We start from the raw sequence: 16,495 nt of genomic DNA on the forward strand, positions 1-16,495 counted from the left end.
AGTAGCTTCCAGGGTGACCCTGTACAGTTAGGGAGAAACAGTGGGGCCTTTGCCTCCCCAGGGGAGCTCAGATTGCTAAGGGCTCCACAGTGGGTCTCAGGAGTGCTCCCTCCACTCATGAGCCTGAGTTGCTGCCCCATATCCACACCCTGCCAGCTCAGCTTTAGAGGGTGGAAAGGGATAAACTGCCTGATGCTCCTCTTTGCCTTTCTTCTGGCATTCTGTAAATCACCTGACGTAACTTTCTCTAATGTGCAGATGCTACTGTTAATTTGCAAAATATATTTCAGATCCTCAAAGTAAGAGTTGTCACAACAAGACAGAAAACTATTGCTTTTTGCCTGTTTTGCTACCTTTTGTTCAGCTGTTTCAATACCTAAGTAGTTGCATGAAAGGATAATCCTTTAAAGCATTTTTCTTCTTCTTGGTTACCATGTCTCCTAAGCCACACAGACTTAGCTTGTATAACTATCATTATGTTCTTACTGTGCTGCATTTGCTAAGATAATCAGAGCCTGAGTATTATTACATCCTGATTTGGGGGCTAATAGGAAAAGAGGAATCTGAGGAGAATTCAAGGGCAGAACATAAATCCCCCAATGCCCCACACAAAATAGTTGCAAATCAGATGCATTTACTAGCCCAAAGTAGAAAGCACAACAAGAGCCATCTTCAAATTGTCGCTTTTATCCCAAAGTCAAACAGATCTTAGAAATTACAGTCTTCCCCAAGGATCTGTGACTAACTCTGATAGTTCAGCTAAAGACCATCTACACATTTCTATCTCATTATTTCTTTACCAGATGCTCATACATGAATTTAGAGTTTTAATGAGCATTTGATCTTTCAAATTATTCCTCCCAATATGTACCACATGCATTACTCTTTTATTAACATTCATCTGCCTAAGGACACTTGCAAATTTTCTTGATGGAAGGGGAGTTTTGTAAGTATAATTGCAGATAAAACTTTTTGCTTAATTTATGTTTGAATTTATGTAATCCAAGCCACAGTCATATCTTGCCTGGATGATTAGAATAACATTTAACTGTTCTACCTACCTCTTTCCTCTCCTTTCCCCCTCCTCCTCCTCCTCCTCCTCCACACACACACGCACACACACACACACACACACACACACACACCAGTGAATTTTTTTTTTTTTTTTTTTTTTGAGACAGAGTTTTGCTCTTGTTGCCCAGGCTGGAGTGCAATGGTGTGATCTCGGCTCACCGCAACCTCTACCTCCCAAGCTCATGTTATTCCCCTGCCTCAGCCTCCTGAGTAGCTGGGATTACAGGCATGCACTACCACACCCAGCTAATTTTTGTATTTTTAGTAGAGACGGGGTTTCTCCATGTTAGTCAGGCTGGTCTTGAACTCCCAACCTCAGGTGACCACCCCTACTTGACCTCCCAAATTGCTGGGATTACAGGTGTGAGCCACCGTGCCCAGCCTGATTTTTTTTTTTTTTTTAAGTAATCAGATCATGTCATGCCCACAGTTAAATCTTCCACCTAAGCATGAACAAGCCAGGCATAGTCTCTTCCCTCAGGAAGTTCATAGTCTAATAATTATCACTGCTAGAAGTAGAGCCTGAAACAAGGATTTTTTTGTTTCTTGTTTTTATTTGTTTTTGCAAGTGATTCATCAAAAGCATGATCCTGGGGGAAACTTGCATTGAAGGGGCAGAAGCAGAATGGGGCAGGAGAAGAAACTAAGCTAAGAGAGGGTTTCAGAAAAGTCTAACTTCAGCTTGACTTGGTGAGGAGCCTGGGAATCTGAGTAGCACCACAGACTTGTCCCATGTTAAGGCAAGGGGGTTGGCCTTTTATACACTTACACTAGCCACTCATTAGCGGCAGGCTGCCCCAAGGGGAGGGCATTACCTCCTCGGCAATTCTGGGCAAAGTGTTTCCCCTGGCTTTGGGGAATTTGTGGAGATGGGTGTTTCTGTGAGTCCCTAGTAGCTGGAGGTGGGTACACCTTCTTTCTAATGAGGATCTTGGCGGACACTAGCATCTTTTTGCCCCCTAAAGCACTTAAAATCCAACTATTAACAATGGCCTACAAGGTGCTGCATGACCTGGCCCTTGCCTCCCTATCTAACTCACCTCACACCAAGCTCCCTCCTGCTCACTGATCTCCAGCTGCACTGCCTGCCTCTGTTCCTTCAGCACTCCGTGCTAGTAGTTCCTGCCCAGGGAAGTTACTGGTCCCTTTCCCTCAGGTCTCTGCTGGCTGGATCCTCAGTGTTTGAGTCTCAGATCCATAGCCTGCTTCTCAGAGGGACCTCCTGACCACCCGATCCGAATGTGGTCACCATGTTGTCCCCTCCCTCATCAGCCACTGTCTGTCCCAGTGAATATCATTTGTTTCCTTTGTTTACTTGTTTATTGTCTGTTTCCCTTAATTCTGTGGCAGCAACTCACCACTGTATCCCCAGCCTAGAGCATACCCAGGCAAGTAGAAGATTCTCAAAAATATTTTCTGAATAAGTGAAAAATGGAATAAATAAATGAATGTGTAGCACCTGAGTTTTCTTCCAGTTTTGTTTTCCTGAAACACAACAAAATCCCAAATTCAAGATGAGATTCATTCCTAAATGCTGTTGAGGAAACTCACAGAGCTCTCTTGAGGATCAAAATGAGATGAATAGGAAAGCAGCCCATGATGTGACAGTGGATTAGATGTCATTTGTCTCATGCTTGAGGCCCTATGACTATTGTCACTGAGTCCGTGGAAACTCAGAACATGAGTAATGATCTTAATTTACTTAAAAACAACAACAAAAAAGAAAAGTCATTTACATACAAAATATAGTTTAATTAATAAAATTATTAATAATTTGGTCTCCAAATTGCATCTGAATAAATTACAAATTAATGTTTAGAAAAAGATTAGTATAATTATAATAGTATATTTGGGTAATGAGTATACTTATTACAGAAGTATAAGTATTACAAATTAATATTTTTATAGCTGTTACATACTTAGCATATATGTATATTTGTGCAGTAAGTATACTTATCACAAATGAATTCATCTTTTTATGCTTATTATTCCCTCCTAAACCCATCAGAAGCATCATTGCCTGACTGCTATGCTTACTCCTCTTCTGATAGGTGTTGCTAGGCAGATGCAAGCTTGAAGAAGGAGGGGATCATCCTGTGACACCCATTATCAGCTACATCTGTGGACAATATAAAATAAATAAAACCCAGCCCCGGTTTGTCAGAAACTTTCATCCTAACGGGTTACAGAGATCTGAATCCGGCCCTTTATCAAACAAGTAAGGAAAGAATAATCCAGATGAAAATGGTGTGGGAAAACATGGAACAGGAGGAGGTTCATGGCTTCTGAGCCAGGCCATGAAAGGGGGATCAGAGCTCAAAAGCAAAGGGGAAACAAAGACATTCCGGAAAGAGGAAGCAGTGGGGGACCTACAAAGGTGCGATCACGTTTAGGGACTTGCAGGTGTCCTGCGTGTAGATTTATGGGAAGAAGGGAGCTTGGGAAGAGGAGGCAATTTGAGGTAGGAGAACAGGAACCCCGGGCAGGGGCAGGACGCCTGGCTGGGGAGGCGAGGCCAGCATGTGGGCTGTGAAGATGGCCAAAGGGCTCAGCTCCATTCCATATGGAACAGGGCCTCCAGGTTGTCTGTATTTCTGATTTCACTGCAGTTTGTATTTCTGATTTCACTGATTTTATTTATTGAACAAACAACATTATAAAAATAAGGAAGCTATTTAAAAGAAAAATGATGGTATCCAATCATGTGCCCCATATATCAATTATTTTTATTTGTTGACAGGTTTCCAATTTTTTCCCACGTGCAGAAATGTATTTACATGCATACAGCTATAGGGTAAATAATTTTGTGATTTGATTCACCAAGCAGTAGAATGTAAAAATTTATCTATGCTTCCTATAATTATTTTGTTGATGCTAGCATGAGATTGAAGTACCATTGTTAACATTTTCTCTACTGTTGAGCATTCATTTTAAAATATATTTCTATTTACTTTTATCTGCATACATAAAGTTTTCTTTCCTTCTTTTCTGTTATTTCCTTAAGTTGAATTTCTGAGAGTGGGGCTACTGGGTCAAAGGGCATAAATATTTGCTATGGTTCTTGAAATACATTGCAAAATTATTTTCCCAAAGGACTATATTATTTTTCGGTGCCACCAGTGGTATACAACTGACCTGGTTTCATCAGCACTTTACAATCACTGAGTATTATTAAGATTATTAGTATTATTCCCCCCAATTTAATAGACGTAAAATATTATCTTTGCATATTTTAAAATGCATTCCTCTGGTTACTAAGCAGATGAGCATTTTTGTATGTGAATCCTGCCCCACCCCCAGCTATCCACCACACCACACCACAAATATCCTTAGCATTGCCATACTGGAGCCTTACCACTTTCCATGTCAACTTGTATGATTCTTGTGTGATCTAGAACTTTCTACACATTTGTGGCCAAGTTAATGATATGTTAGAACTGTAAGTAGCTTCACTTCAGTAATACAGTTCTAGTGGTAAGGTTTGATGGCATATACAGGAAAGGGAACTAACTAAAATACTGTTAGAGGTGTCCATTAGGAAGTGATGAGAGCCTAAGGGCAATGGCTGAGTTCAAAGAAGGAATACGTATATCCATCCCGTTGGAGGGAGAAAATAAGGCTTTGCAATTTAGGAGACAAATTCAGCCTAGATGCTTCTGTGGCTGAGTATGGCCTAACAACCACAGGATAAACTACTCAGATTCTCCTACAGAGATTGCAGAGATTAGGGGCATTCCCTAGATTACCCTAACAGAGATTTGATTTAGATGAGGGAGGGAACTGGAGGCCATTGAGAAGCCCAGAGGACATGGTGGTAAGCTGAGGCAGATGAGATCTAGCAGCCCAGAGGAGGCCTGGGCCACAGTGGATGGGGAGGGGACTGGGGCACTGGGGACTACTGGAGCTAAGCCAAGCTCGCCCTGCCTAGCAGGCAGCCAGAAGAATTCCCAAGATAGGGAAGGACCAATGAACTGGCAGAGCACAGTGTCCTTGTCCAGTCCACAGATAATATCAGAGATGCTAAACCTCTCACCAGATCCACAGCCAGCCCTCCTTATACATTTTTCCCCAGATTATTTTTAATAAAAGCAACATAATACTTGTTTTTCTAATAAGGACCTTCAGTCAGTCCTCCAAGCACTCTGGAATGACCTGCATTTGGGGGCCCATTTTGGGACCTTTATTCAAGGTCCTTATTAGAAAAGGTGAAAAGGACATATTAAAGTGTTGGCTAATTTGGAAGAGCTGCTTGCAGTAACCATCAGGCTGAAATTCAGTGAAATTAAAACCCATTAGGGAGGGTTTACAAAGACAAAGTTCCAACAAGCAAATCTATTAGCATCAGTTACGGATCCTTAGCTGATAATAAACCACTGCCTAGAGAAATCTGACTTCTTGTTATGAGGGCAGGGTACACATACACATATGTCATATTCTATCACAATTGTAACTGGTTATTATATTTACAGATGGTGCACAAATATCCTGAAGGTCCCTTACATGGTTGTTAAAGATTTCTTCCCAAATTAATTGACTCCTTCCCAGACAATCAAAGGCTGTGTGTTAAAAAACAGACCTTTTAGCATGATGTGAGCGAACAGCCCTGTGTGGAGTGGTGGTTAAGAATCATCAGCTTGGGCAAATTGTTTAACTTTGCTTTTCCCTCATCTCTAATGTGGGGATGACACTACTTGCCTTATAAAGTTCCAGTACATAGTAAGTACCGGACAAATTCTTCCAGGAATTATTCTGATCCATAGCCGGCACTAGTTAGGGGACCAGCTGTGTATCACCTGGGTGGCAGACGAGGCACAGCCCACTCCATGTTGTTACACTCTATTACTAGAAAAAAAAATCTCTATTTCTAACCTTAACCTGTTCTGTCAAAATTAACATTTTATTATATTATTAAAATGTTATGTATAATCCATATATATGTGTATATATAGCATTAAATGTGTAATGACTGGAGAAACAGGCATAATCAGCATGAATTTGCTTTGTGCCTCTTGCTGGTAAGATATCTCACATATTAACTGCTGCTTGGTGTAGTTCAAGCTCTGAAGTAGGCATGTCTGGGTTCACATCCTGGCTGTGTGACCTCGGATGGGTTACTTAGCCCTCTGCCTCAGTTTCCTCCTTTGTAAAAAAAAAAAAAAAGATCTAGTGATTGTGCTAATGATGGAATTGTTGCAAGGATTAAATTGATCAATACATGAAAATCATTTAGAACAATGTATGGCACATCATATCCAATAAATGTTGGCTCTTAGCATTTTAAAATTTTTCTGAACTATATGAAATCTGGCTCAGTGTCTCCTGCCCAGATTGGAAGGAACTTTGGTCTCAGTCATTCTGGGAGCACCTTTTTCTGTGTTGTACCACAGCCCTGAAGACTCACTTGTGTATCTAAAGGAGAGCTCTTGGTCTATGCCCTTCTCCTATGGACATCTGATGCCACCAACAAGTGCTGATCACCACAATCTGTTCTAAGCCATGACTCCATCTTACTCATTCAACAAAGGGTTTTTTCTTTTTTTTTTTTTTTCACCCATTGTTTTCCTGACACTATAGCAGGTGCTGGGAATAAAACAGAAAAACAAAACAGAAAAGAAGTAACCCTTTCCTCCTGGAGCTTCAAATGAAGCAAGACCCCTCAGTCAGGCTGGTGCTAGGGCCCTCTTCAGGATTTCCACAAAGAAGACCCTTGTCATTTGGTCAATCCTGTCAGCGCTCTGGAATGATCTGCATTTGGGGGTCCATCTACCTCCAAGGCAGGGAGTTCAACTGGACCTTGATGCCTGCCATCCCACGGAAGACATTCAAACCCCACTCCCCTTTCCTGGTCTCAGGAAACATCTCTCCAACACCAAGGACTCTCCTCCAGACTCTCCTCTTCACCAAGCCCCAATCCCCCCAAAAAGCCTGCATGTGATATTCAAAACTATTCCTGAAATCTCAAGAAACTATTAACTTCTTCCTCAGCTACAACCACCAGAACACAGAGCCCTCCTGGCCACCTCCTAAGGAGGTGGAAGGCAAAATGTCACTCATTCTTCTATGATGAATTTTCAGGCAAGAAAACAAGACAGGCTCATCTCCCAGGAAGGTTATTCAGACACCCAGACACACAGATTGGGTCCAGGGAGGCGAGTGTTCATGGCTTAGGGAGCAGTAGGCGGCATCTGGACCACAGTGCTGTCAAAGGGAAGGAAGATACAGAACAGATTTGTGTGTCTGGCAACCAGAAGGAAATTAACAAGATTTTGAGACAGTAATTTCAGCAGAGTTTAAGAGCCAGATTTCAGACGGTCAGGAGGCCATAGGTAAGTGCAGCTAACAACACAGGTAAGTGCAGCTGTTGTTTGTGAGATGCTTCTACCTCTGAGAAGGGAGAGGAGCAGAGGATGAACGTTCAAGGCAGAAAGGAGATGAAGACCGAGGAAGGAGTTCTTGCCCCACAGGCCCATGGAGAAGGAGACAATGTGGAGTGCTGAGAACTAGAAACTGATGGGCGGTGTTCGACTTATCTTTTGGTGCATAAAACTTGGTGGTTTGGAAAAGAATCAATCATTTTATTTACTCACAATTCTGTAGGTCGGGAAATCAGGCAGGATTCAGCTGGGATGTTCCTATGCTAAAATCATTTGTTCAGCTGTATTCAGTTGTTTTGACTGAGATGGAAGATGTCAGAAGGCTACACCCACATTGCTGGCACTTCAATGCTTCTTTATTTTGTCTCTTTCCCTGCACATGGATATTCTGAGCTTCCTCACAGCATGAGGGTCTCAGGGGAGCTGAACTATAGCATGGCTTCTAAGAGGTAGCTTTCTCAGGAGATACTGAAGATGTCTAAGGCTCAGTCTTGGAAAGTATTGCAGCATCCTCTTCAAAGTAAGTCATTAAGAGTTATCCCAGCTTCCACCACAGGGATTTAGACCCACCTCTTGATGGAGGATTGTCAAGGTCTGATTCCAGAGCATGTGGGATGGGAGACATTGTTGTCACCATCTTTGGAAATGCCGTTTACCTCAGGAGGAGAGAGGAGTGAGAGTTCCTACTCGTGGGAGTACACTGTGGAATCAAAGAGATGAGTTGTGGATTCATTTATAAATTTGTGCATTCGATAAGTATTTCTTGAAATTATACTATGTACTGGACACTGTTCCAGGTAGTACAGGTGCAATGAGGCAAAAGAAAAAGTCCTTGCTCTTATAAAGCTTATGTTCTAGTACAGAGACAGACAATAAATACTTAATAAACTCTAGTGGTTGCCAAGTGATATAACAAAGCAGGGTTAGAGGACAGGAGGAACCGAGCAGGGGGCACAAGGAAGGCTTCTATTTTGGGCAGGGTTGTCAAGGAAGGCCTTGGTGCATTTCAGGAATACATGGAGGGGCACAGAGGCAAGAACTGGACTATCAAAAGCCTTATAGGCATGGGAAGAAATGTGAATTGTTTTTTCTAAGCATAGTTAGCAGCCATTCATCTGGTCTCTTGTTCAGCTGGAAGATTAAAAAATCTACCATCGGCCTTGCATCCTTTGACTCATCCTCAGGCCACTGGGCTTCCCTTCTAGATCCTTAGAGTCTGAGGGTAGTGTCTTTACTATAGGTTTGACATTATAGTGGCTAGAAGCCATCCAAATTTGGTCTGGAAAAAATGTTTAAAAAATCCTGCATAGCTCCAGATGGCTTTGTAAATTAAATTAGACCCACACTGGCCCAGGAACTTTCTCAATCATAATTACATTAGTGATCATTAACATTTAAAGAGGCTGCAAACAGAATACTGGATATTGCAATAAATTATCATTGTCCACTGGGCAGGTTCCATGAATCAAGTGCCCCTGGAACCTTTTGAGACTATCTGATGCTGCAATTTAAATGGAGGATGTTGTTCTGCTTCTTTGTACATGGGAGTACAATGGGGGCAAGAGTAAGAGCAAGTGCATGTGCAAAAAAAATCCATGCTATGCATATCTGGCCTGTATGTCCAAACTAAAAGTCTGTTACAACTCTACCTGGCTCCCAAGGCACCGTACTTTTCCAAGTCATGTTTAGCCTTCATCTTAGCATGACTCACAAGACCCATTACTCCTCAATGGTCCAGCCACCCTGAGCTACCTACATCTCTCCTAATATGCCAGGCTCTGAGGCTTCGGTAATAACAGCAACAATAACAACAAAGTTTTAAGTTCTTAATCTGTGCCCTTTACCATGCCAACAGCTTTGAATATACTCATTCAGTGTGTCATCAATATTGTCATCTCTGCTTTACATATGAAATAGACACAGATCAGAGGTGAAGTAACTTGCTCAAGCTCACACAGCCAGTCACAGGCGGAGGCAAGATCTAAAGCAAGCACTGACTCTGGAGCCCAAATGTTTTGCAGCTCCTTCTCCTCAGCATGCCCTTCTTCTCTCCGTGGCCTGGGTATAGCCTTCACAACTCTGCACAAAAATCCTTCCCTCAACAAGGCATTCCTCACTGTCCCTCCACATTCCTGCTTAGGCTGGGTGCCTCTTCTCTGCTGTTCCATGACACCCCTGGTTAACTCCTGCTAGGGCACTGTTGGAGCTACACTGAACTTGCCTATTTAACTGTCTCTCTGACAGGCATTGAGGGCAATGAGAGCCAGGACATTATCATCAACTTCTGTGTCCCTAGTGCCTGGCTCAGTAGATATTTGTTGAATGAATGGATGCATAGATAGATTTGAGTGTAGGTAGATGTGGCTTTAAATATATCACAATATCCAATGGGAATCAGTTTTTACTTCTAAAACATATTAACATTCTGGGAGAAAGAGATTTTATTTGCCATAGGTTGATAAAAACCAACACTCAAAGTATGACCAAAATTGACCCAACTCATTAAGAAATTTACATAGGTGTATGAATATTCACACACATGTGTGCACACACATATCATGGTGTGGAGGTTGGTCCGTCAATGACAAAGGGAGCAAAAAACAAACACAAGTGCCCAGGGTACCTTACCCTTGAATGCTGAGTAGTCATATCCTCATCTGACATCTGAGAATAGAAAATCAGAGGTCTCCTGCATGACCAGAACATGCCCCTTACCAGAAATAATGTTTCCCAGTTTTGAGGTATGATGAATTTCCACATTTCTCGGATAAGTGAAGACAGCAATTGAAGTTGTCCAAACTGAAGCCTTGGGTGGCAGAGTAGGCACAGATAGCACCAAGAGGGCAGAAGTATTCGAGGGTAGGAGTGGCAGGGTGATAAATGGAATTAGGTGATGCCCTTTAAAAGTGCTCTGTGCACTCTACACGTGAAGAGTTACAGTGTTTGTTGGAGGAGAGTGGATGTCCATTGATAGGCACACCCCATTGTTTGCATAAGGCCCAGAATCACATGAAAATGAACTAGAACTTTGTCCACATGGGTCTTTGTTGGTCAGGTTGGTGCTGGGAAATGAAAGGAGAGGAAATAAGGTTAAAAATTCCCAGAAGTAAGAAATCTGGTCAAGACCTAAGTGTGAGGAATGAGCAAGGGTTCTGAGCTCAGACCCCTTTCACCTCCCTTCTCACAAACCAAAATGAGCTATGTGCAGGGAGCTAAGAATACTGGTTCAGGATTTTACAACTCTCTTCATCCTGCCTTAGTGGGAGGCTAACTCACACTCAGATGGAAGTAAAATTAACTATGACAAGTAATCCTCATCTTGGAATTATCAGAAGTGGATTCATGCAGGCCTGGAGCCCGGGAAAGAGAATCTGTGGAACAATGAAAGGCATTACTTCACTCTGGGTTTTACTTCCAGCAACTCTGTTGGGGGACTGCCCTTTTAGAAAAGATGGGCATGAGAAGAGACAGGCATTTCTGGGGAAAACAGGCATTTCTGGGAGATCTGGAGACAGGAGCAATGAAGAGCAAATGAGATAGGAGCAATGGAAAGCAAGCAACTGCCTTTGCAAAAAAATCAGACACCCCACACACCAAGGAGGCATCAAGGTCCAAGGAACCCAGCAACTTTCACCATGTGGGCCCATCAACAGAACTGCAGGAGAAAGTTGGCCCCTGAGGACACAGCAGAGGGAAGAAAACTGGTCATACAACAGCTTGTGTCCCAGGAACTGGCCTGGCCCTGCCCAGGGCTCATTCAGGAAGGGAGGAGGGAGGAGCTGATGTCCTACACTTAGTACACTAAGTGACAGGTAGAGTGACTTGAGTAGGAATACATAGGAGGCTATCATGAAACAATCCCCTGTCATCCAGCCTGGAAAGACTCAGAAACATCAAGATTAGGGAATTATCAGGCTTCCCAAGGGCAGGGACCATAGCCATCTTGTTCACTGTGTCCTCCATTCCTAAAAGTTCTTGGTACCCGGTAACAATAGGCATTTGATATATGTCTGATGGATGGATGGATGACTGTCTGCCAATGGTATTAGGTTTGTGCTAACCAGGTGCCAAGACCTGGCACATTTGGGTTACACACGTTATTTCTAATGCTTGAGCCAATGTCTATACCCTTATTTTGCATATATGTCTCACAATATCAAAATACTGGTAATAAGAATATTTATAACTTTAAGAATTCAAAGGTTAAAATTTAAAATTAGTAACCCTAAATCTTGAGTGTATTTTGAGTATAAAACAATACACAAAGGAAAGCATCAAGTAAAAACAAAATATGGGCAAAATAGATATTATACATACATGAGCATTATAATATAAATTCACAGGAGATAAACTGAATTTTAAAGTGTCATTTTAAAATAATTATGTAAAAGTAAAATATAAAATGTGATTCTGAAAAGTAAATAACTCATTACTGAATTACATTCACATTTCTCTGAAAGAGAAATTTAGAAAATTTAGAATTATAAAGGGATAGTTCTAAGTAAGCTCCAAATAGTTCCCTCTGATTCCTTCATCTGCCTGCAATTGACCTAATATTTTATTTGATAATATGAGGGAATCTCTTTGAAAAATGTATGACCACCACACCCCATCCCAGTTCCATCAACCTAGGACCACCATTTTTGTGCTGGTCAGACACAGTGGCTTATATTTAAAGAAAGCATTCCCACTCTGTCTTTTTCCATTTAATTAAATATAAATACAGATTCCCATGCAGATTTCCTGTATCAATATTAATACCTTTGGGTGTGTGTTCTCCTTGTTGATAAAGTTTCTGAACTACAGTAAGAATTATTCATGCAAGAAAAACTGCTTTTAATGATAATCAAGTTTCTCTACTTTAAAGTCACAGAAAGTGGATGAATACTCTGTAAGTGAGCACATCTTTAGTTGATTAAAAAATTTGATGCATGATATGAGCGATTTGTATTTCAGAAATATTATACCAATTAAAAAGCAGTATGTTGGTAAACAGAAGTTTGCTGAGTTTAAAAATTGCACCGTAAACCAAAAACTGGAACTGCATTTTCTAAACCCTTGAAACCTCCCTTGAGTTAGTCATCATTATGGACATTCCATAAGTAGAGAAATTGAGACCTAAGGAATTAAGCTACTCAGTTCCTCAGCAATCAGTGGTGGAGCTTGTATTGACACCTGGGCAGGCTGACCCAGAGCCTGTGCATGTTCCCAACCCCATGAACGTTTGCAACCAAGGCACAGCACAGCCACCAGCAAGGCCTGCAGAGTTGTGGAACCAACTTGGGAATATTATCCAGTCAGAACTCAGGCTCAGGGAACTGCTGCTCTTCCTAGTAAGATGTCAGTGTCAGGTAGGATTTTGTCATGGGACTTGAAATCCTAATTAGGTCCTTCAGCAAAGTGATTGTTTAAATGGAGTTTGTACTTTTCAAGGCTATAAATCTGAGCTTGGGTGGCCTCCACATTAACCTGGGTCCTGACAAAGAAGTGATCAGGCACTTGAGCCATCATGGAATCAGCTGCTTCTATTCTTCTCTATATGTAGAAGACAGAGCCCAGGATGTCATCTTTAGCAGGATGAAGTTATCAGAAAAAGTGGCTTCAAGCCCTTCTCCTTGCGTATTTCTGATTTTTATCTCTACTGAGACTTGGCTGACCAACAGGCAGAAGGGCAGAGAGAGATGAGAGTTCTAACAGCATCTCAAATGGTGAGTCCCCTGGCCTTTGTGGAGTTGGAAAAATCACCATAATCCCTTGTGCTTTGGTGTTTCAGTCTGATTTTAAATCTACCTTGAGGAAATATAGGGTAAATGTAGTTCAAAATGCTATCTTTGATGTCAGACTGGCCTGGGTTCCAGTCCAGGCCCTGTCATCATAATCACTTTTGTGACTGAAAGTAGACAAGTTACTTAATCTCTCTGTGTCTAATGCCTCCATATTTAAAACAGAGATTTACCAACCCCACCTTAAAGAACTGATGTGAGGGTTAAATAATATAATGACTGGTAAGCACAGGGCCTGACATAGAATAGTGCTCAACAAATATTAGTGATTCCTTATTATTAAATAAATATTTTCTGGATCGATGTCAGTTTACAGTGGTACATGGCATACATAAAAATTAAATAATCCTCATCTAATCCAAGAGATAATCTTCAAACCTTATTTTGGACTCATATTTCAATCTTTTCCTACACAAGAAGATGAGTACCTGGTTTAGCTTTTATGCCCACTTCCTGCCTGCCTTTTAGTAAAGATGTGAAGACACTTAAGTGTTCATCAGGCCCTGAGTAACATGATTTGTTACATTTAGAAATTATTCTAGGATGATGAGAAAATCATGGAGAAAATCTTAGGGGATTCAAAACACTCAGTTTATCAATCACTCAACAGAAGTTTATTGAGCACCTATTACATAAAACATAAGGCTGCACACTCTTGGAGATACCTAGACAGTTGGTTCCTTCAAGATTAAAAATAACAGAAAAGACCAGATGTAGTCATAAGAGTATGTCTATCCACAACTTGACCTATGAACCATGATTACCAAGTGAGTGGGCTACAGAATAAGACCCATAGGTGTCCAAGATGTCTTTTGGGGGCTAAGGAACTTGGTGGGACTTGGAGGTAGACAGGAATTGGAGGTAGACAGGAAGTTGGGTGTTCTTTTTTTGTTTGTTTGTTTTTGACGGAGACTTGATCCATCACCCAGGCTGGAGAGCAGTGGCGCAATCTCGGCTCACTGCAGCCTCTGCCTCCCGGGTTCAAGCAATTCTCCTACCTCAGCCTCCTGAGTAGCTGGGATTACAGGCACCAGCCACCATGCCTGGCTAATTTTTGTATTTTTTTGAATTTTTTTTTTTTAGTAGAGATGGGGTTTCACCATGTTGGCCAGGCTGGTCTTGAATTCCTGACCTCAGGTGATGCACCCACCTTGGCCTCCCAAAGGGGAAGTAGGGTCATGAAGGTTGCTAAGGCATTAAACCAGAGAAGAGCAGGATGGACCTTCTTTGAACATAGACAGGGGGTGGCTACATATGCCATGTCTGGGAACAGCATGTCGAGCAGCGTGGCTAGATGGTAAGGCTCAGGAAGGGGAGGAGTTGAAAATAATCCAAGAAAATTTGCTGGACATGGCTTCCACTTCTTTGATTTCAGGTTAAGGCATAGCCTCGGGTAGGGTGGAGAGAGTTGCTGCCAGGTATGGAGGGTGGCCTCTTTGTGACACTGTGAAAGGGCAGAGGCAGTCATTTGGAGCCAGCCAGAAGCTGACTCAGCCTTCCATGGGACTCTGGCCATGACAACATAACCAGACTGGAAACCCAGTCACATCAGCACCCTCTGAGCTCTCTACTCTGAGAAGACTTCTGGTGAGCGCAGGAAAATGCTTCTACCTCCAGAAAGCCCTGCCACAGCTCCTGCCTTCACACCTGCACTCAGGAAATGGCTTGCCTCCAGCTCTGGAAGAAGTCCAGGCACCCTGAAACTGAGACATAGGCTAGTTCATTAAGGACTTTCTTCATCAAAAAATCATTCTCTGGTCAGAGAGATGCTGCTGAGTCACAGGCACAGTCCTCAGAGCAACCCAACAATTAAGGGCATTTGTGTAAGTAATCTCTGTTGGTGTAGAAAATTGGAGGTTTGCTTAAAGAGAGGTGGCAGATAGTTTTTTTGTGTCCTGCTGTCCCTGGGATACAGGAACAGAGAGCTGTCTTTGAGAATAATGGAGCAAGAGACCTAACGTAATAGTTGATATTGAATATCCATTGGAATGAAGAGCCTGCAGAGAGGCCCGTCTCCTTTTGCTGCCCAGTGGACTTCCAGAAAGGCTCAGTCAGCAACTGCTGGCAGAACCCCCAGCTGTAGAAATGACCAAGAAGCATTCCAGAGTTAGCTGGGATCAGGGGTGCACACATGGAAGAGGAGTCAGGGGAGGGTAGAATCGAGTGTCAGACATCTATAGAGGCATCAAAATAGAATCTCCTAGCAATCAAGGAGCTATGTGACAGATGCTCAGGTGACCAAAAAATGGGAAATTCTGAAGGCAGTGCTGCAGAAACATGAGTGGGGTGGTGTGCCTAGGCAGAGTGTATGAAATAACCCCAAGTTGTAGCCCAAAATCCCCTTGAGCTTAGTTCCAATCCCTGCCCCTCTCCTTGGTTCATTTCTTGGGGCTCATTTCTCCAGATGATGCTGTGAAATTTTTCCCGGTTCATCTCTTTAAACTCCTAGCTCTACTGCCTTTGGGAATTAAGGAAGTTGTTGTTGTTGTTTCTTAATCTCCTGGCACTTCTACAGTGAAAATAAATTCAGCAGTCATGAATTCAATCATTTATCTGTTCACCGTGTCTCCTAGCAAGCCATTTTCAGCCTCTGGTACCCACATGCCTCTTCCAGATGTAGTAGCATGCAGAAGTGCAGGGAGTCGGCCACCTCAGAGGGGCAATGAGGAAGGAAGGCAATTTTGGTCCTGTGGATGGCACCAGATTTGCAATCTGAAAGCAGAGAACTCTGGCCATGCCATTTACTCAAACAGTGCCCATTCATGAACAACATGCTAACGACCACAGAAGCCCTCCAGGAGGAGTTTTCTCTCCAGCAGGGGATTATGCAGAACTATAAGTACAATGAAAGGGAGTGACTAAGAATTACTTGAGAGAAAAGAGAGACTGTCACCTGAGTAGGGCAGAGTCAGCCTTTCCATTACAGAAAATTCTGTCTCAGTGTCCCCTCCTATCTCTCCCTGCAGGCCCACTCCTCTCCAGACCCTCCCTCACCCAGCTCCTTGGACAGTCCATCTCAGTTACAAATGTAGTTTGATTTATTTTCTCTTAAGAGTCTGCTCAGCCCCATGTGAACTCCTTCGCATATTCTCGGCTCCAGCCATTACAAACTGCCTACTATCATGAATGTGAATCATGTCGCTGGGAAAATCTAGGCAGCCACATCAGTTCTTTCCTTGAAGAATTCTCCTACAAGTGTGCCACGCTCTAGGCAGGAATGGCCTAGGCATAGCTCTTGGTGGCATCCATCCTTTGATCATTCTA

General features: G+C 42.5%; 2 protein-coding genes across 6 annotated transcripts in view; both read left to right on the forward strand.

The window, feature by feature from the left end:
• Window positions 1–16,495, forward strand: part of TRPC7 (transient receptor potential cation channel subfamily C member 7) — a 142,588-nt gene that overhangs the window by 59,605 nt on the left and 66,488 nt on the right. The gene's annotated exons all lie outside the window — the stretch shown is intronic.
• CXCL14 (C-X-C motif chemokine ligand 14) overlaps window positions 1–16,495 on the forward strand; it is a 728,461-nt gene that overhangs the window by 15,212 nt on the left and 696,754 nt on the right. The window contains exon 1 of one of the 2 annotated variants that reach the window (XM_050792924.1): window positions 1,820–1,823. The exons of the other annotated variant lie outside the window; for it this stretch is intronic. The gene's annotated coding sequence lies outside the window, so the exon portion shown is untranslated. Of the gene's footprint in view, window positions 1–1,819; window positions 1,824–16,495 lie in introns of those variants that run through there. 2 annotated transcript variants of the gene reach the window in all.

The sequence above is a fragment of the Macaca thibetana genome, chromosome 6 (genome assembly GCF_024542745.1).
Source record: "Macaca thibetana thibetana isolate TM-01 chromosome 6, ASM2454274v1, whole genome shotgun sequence".
NCBI lineage: Eukaryota > Metazoa > Chordata > Mammalia > Primates > Cercopithecidae > Macaca > Macaca thibetana.